The following is a 4,670-nucleotide window of genomic DNA, read 5'->3' on the forward strand; positions in this document are numbered from 1 at the left end:
TCCCCTCGAGAGCGGGGCGGCAGCGGGCCGGCACCGGCGCCTTCTCCACACCGGAGACTCTCGGCGACTTACGCCCTCCAGGCCACGCGGAAAAAGCGGCTCCGGAGTCCGCCCAAGCCCCTCCTCGGGTCTCCGGGCAAGTCCGGCCTCCCGCGTCCCGGTCCCTCTCGGGACGCCCCAAGGCCCCGTTTACCGCTGCGACTCCCGCCTCTCGCGCCACCGAACCACGGCGCGCCGCCACCAGGTCGGGCCTCGCCGCGTGCGGGAAAGTCGCCCGGACCGGGGCGCGGACGGCGGGGGCTCGGGCGCGGCGGGGTCGTCCACGCGCCCGGCCCGGAGCGCAGGGCCCCGCGCCCTCCGCGTGCCGCGGGAAACAGTCGCAGCCGGCGCGCCGAGGCATGGGCGGCGCTCACAGCAGAGGAGGCGGCGGCGGCGCGCTCCGCCCGGGCTCGGTACCTGAGCACGGCCGCGGGCCGGCGGAGCGAGAGGACGGCCGGCCGCCCAGGCCCCGCTTAGGGCGACGCGCCTCGGCCCCGGCGGAACAAAACCGCGGCCGCCGCCCCGCCCCCTCCGGCCGCCCTCATTGGCCGCCCGCGCCCCGCCGCCGCCGCGAGCCAGTCCGTCAAACGCCGCCGCCTCCACGCCGGCCCTCAGCCACGCCGCGCCGACAGAGGGGGCGGGGCCTCTGGGCGTCCCGCCTCCGCACCGCCCGCTGGGGCTGCAGTGCGCCGTCTGCGCCGGTCTGGCCCCGCCCCCGGGCCGACGCCCCGCTCCGCCCCCTGCGCGCGTACGTGCCCAGCGTTCTGCGGCGTCTTGCAGCCCCGGAAGGGAAGAACGGCGGCGGCGGTGACCTGAAGCGGCGGGGCGAGACGCGCAGCGGGGCCGTGGCTCCGGCCGTTGTCCAGCCCGGGGCGCGCGGTCGCGGAGCCCGAGGCTCGCCGCCGCCGCCTTCCCCCCTGCCGCAGGCCAGCTGTGTGGCCGTGGACGGGTCACTCGCCCTCTGGGGTCTCAGTTCTGCACCTACACAGTGTGACGGTCAGGGCGGTGTGGATTAGACGTGCGCGCATGGGCGCCCAGGGCTCCTTCCGGCCGTAGGTGGGGTCGGGCCTCGCGCCGTCCGAGCGCAGCGGGCCCAGGGGGACTGGACTCCTGGGGGTCCCTGAGGATGAGCAGCCTGCACAAAGGGTGGTGGGCCGCTGAAGGAGGCCGTGCCCCGCCCTCGGGGTTTCCAGCAAACTTCCAGGAAGGGGATCCCTGCCTCCCCCTTCGGCCTCCCGTGCTGGGCTCGGGTGTGTCCTGGGTGAGATGAGCAGCCTGACCCAGCGCGGGCCTCTGATGGGGGGGCTGCCCCAGCCCCGCCTCGGGCCGGGTGCGCTGGCCCTCGGCTGGGTGGATGGCAGCTGACTCCACTGAGGTAGGGCGGGGTTTGTTTCAGGCCAGATGGTTTCTCAAAAGTGCGGGAGAAAAACGCTCCCCACCCCTGGAGGGGGGACCCTGCGGTCCAGTGCCTCCCCAGGTGCGTCCTCAAGCCCCGAGGGTTTGGTGGGGGTGGGGAGAAGGGGTGGTATGACGGGAGGAAGAGCTACCGGTGTCCCCTGGCCACGGTGGGACTTGATGGCCGGGTCCCACAGTGGACACTGAGGGCAGACAGATGCCTGGAGGCCGGCTAGTTCTGAGAATAGGCGATGGGTGAGGCCCCAAAGCACCCCTGGGGCTGGATGTTGAGGAAGGCATCCGGGCTCCCAGGGGTCAGGCCGGGGCCTCCAACAGGTTCTGGGCCTGATAAGGCTAGTCCTGTGCAGGCTGCGAAGCCAGGCCAGCTGACGCCAGGATGGGCTGGAGCCACCCTCACCTGTCTAGAGCGGGAGTCCCAGCAGTGCTGGGGAGGGATGAGGGCTGGGGCAGGCGTCCAGGCCATGGGTCGGGTAATCCCACCTCCAGCAGTCAGTCTGTGCTGGCCCAAGGACAAGTGGCTTTGTGACCTGGACCAGAACAGAAAATGGCTAGAACAGGATGAGGGCACCTGTGCCCGGGGTGGGGGCTTTGCCCATGGCAGACCTTCTTGAGCTGGGTTTCTGTCCTGGCCCCTCTGGACCTGAGATAACCACCTGAAATCACAAAGGTCAAAGCTGTGTGCCTAAGTTATATCTACCTGCCCCTCTCAGCCCGTATTTGGATAATTATTAAGGCCTTTTAGTGCGTTAAGAAATAGAGTCGGCCAGATGCGGTGGCTCCTGCTTCCAATCCTAGCACTTTGGGAGGCTGAGGCAGGTGGATCACCTGTCAGGAGTTTAAGACCAGCCTAGCCAACATAGCAAAACACCGTCTCTACTAAAAATGCAAAAATTACAGGGCACGGTGGCTCACACCTGTAATGCTGGTACTTTGGGAGGTTGAGGTGGGCGGATCATGCAGTTGGAGACCAGCCTAACCAACGTGGTGAAACTTCATCTCTACTAAAAATACAAAAATTAGCCGGGCATGGTGGTGCGTGCCTGTAATCCCAGCAAACTGGGAGGCTGAGGCAGGAGAATCACTTGAACCTGGGAGGCAGAGGTTGCAGTGAGCAAGATCAAGCTGGTGCACTCCAGCCTGAGTGACAGTGAGACTCCATCTCAAAAAAACAAAATTAAATAAAATGGATTTCATGGCCGGGAGCAGTGGCTCACGCCTGTAATCCCAGAACTTTGGGAGGCCGAGTCGGGTGGATCACCTGAAGTTGGGAGTTCAAGACCAGCCTGACCAACATGGAGACACCCCGTCTCTACTAAAAATACAAAATTAGCCAGGTGTGGTGGCACATGCCTATAATCCCAGCTACTCAGGAGGCTGAGGCAGGAGAATCGCTTGAACCCAGGAGGCAGAGGTTGTGGTGAGCTGAGATAGTGCCATTGCACTCCAGCCTGGGCAACAAGAGCGAAACTCCGTCTCAAAAAAAAAAAATGGGAATGGGTCTTTCTTTTTTTATCCAGTCTGACAATCTCTGACTCTTAGAGTATTTAAACCATTTATATTTAATGTGGTTATCAATATAGTTGATTACCACTTTTTTTTTTTTTTTTTTTTTTGAGACCAAGTCTTACTCTGTTGTCAGGCTAGACTGCGGTGACTCACTGCAACCTCTGCCTCCCAGGTTCAAGCAGTTCTCCCGCCTCAGCCTCCTGAGTAGCTGGGACTACAGGCGCCCACCACCACTCCTGGCTAATTTTTGTATTTTTAGTAGAGACGGGGTTTTACCATGTTGGCCAGGATGGTTTCGATCTCTTGACCTCCTGATCCACCTGCCTCAGCCTCCCAAGTGCTGGATTACAGGCGTGAGCCACCACGCCCGCCCCCACCTTTCTGTTTTCTGTTTTTCTGTGTATCCTCTCTCTTCTTTGTCCCTTGTTTACGATTGTTTTGTTTTGGTTTTTTTGAGACAGAGTTTCTCTCTGACACCCAGGCTGGAGTGCAGTGGCACAATCTCGGCTCAGTGCAACCTCTGCCTCCCAGGTTCAAATGATTCTTGTGTCTCAGCCTCCCGAGTAGCTGGGATTACAGGCATGTGCCACCACACCTGGCTTTTTTTGTTCATTCGTTTGTTTGTATTTTAGTATTTTTTTTTGTTTTTGTAATTTTTTTTTTTTTTTTTTTTGTATTTTTGTATTTAGGCTTCACCATGTTGACCAGGCTGGTCTGGAACTCCTGACCTCAAGCAATCAGCCCACCTCGGCCTCCCAAAGTGCTGGGATTACAGGTGTGAGCTGTCACACCAGGCCTAATTGTATTTCTCACTACTGGAACATTAGTTATATGTCTTTTTGGGTGTGATATTGAAGTTGGAAGTATCAATTTAAACTCTGGAATATTTTATACACACACACACACACACACACACACACACAATTTTCTTCCTTTGTCCACTGAAAGAACCTAGAAGCAATAACCGAGTAGCAATCGACACACCTGGTGCCCAGATGCTATTTCTGAATACCATTCCTCACTAAAGGAGTCGGGGCTTCTTAAAGAAATTGCTGATTCCAGAGAAGGGACAGTCGGTATAAGATCAGCCTGGAGCATCTTGCTGTGACAAAAAGTGAGAGATACCTCCCAGCACAGGTGAACTTCAAAGACATTATTCTAAGTGAATTAGGCCAAACACAAAAAGACAAATACAATATGAATTAACTTATATGAGGTACCCAGAATAGTCAAATTCAGAAAGTAGAATGAAGGATGCCAGAAGCTGGGGGGAGGGAGAAATAAGGAATGAATGTCTAATGGGTACTGAGTTCTGGTTTTGCAAGATAGAAAGTTCTGGAGCTAGGTGGTGATAATGGTTATACAACAGTGTGAGTGGACTTAATGGCACTGAACTGCACACTAAAATGACAGACAGCTGGCTGCAGCGGGGCAGACCTGTGGTCAGTGAGACCCTGTCTCAAAAAAAAAAGTTATTTTTTCTCATAAAGATACATGTCATTTATTTGATGTGTGCTTTACCCCAGCAGTCCCCAACCTTTTTGGCACCAGAGACCGGTTTCATGGAAGACTGGTTTTCCACGGACGGAGTGGGGTGGATTCAGCATGAAACTGTTCCACCTCAGATCATCAAACATGGAAGTCGTAAGGAGGATGCAGTCTAGATCCCTCACGTGCGCAGTTCACAGCGGGGCTGAGTCTCCCGTGGA

Source organism: Aotus nancymaae, unplaced genomic scaffold (assembly GCF_030222135.1).
Source record: "Aotus nancymaae isolate 86718 unplaced genomic scaffold, 86718_ANA_hifiasm-v0.15.2.pri h1tg000006l, whole genome shotgun sequence".
Classification (NCBI taxonomy): Eukaryota; Metazoa; Chordata; class Mammalia; order Primates; family Aotidae; genus Aotus; species Aotus nancymaae.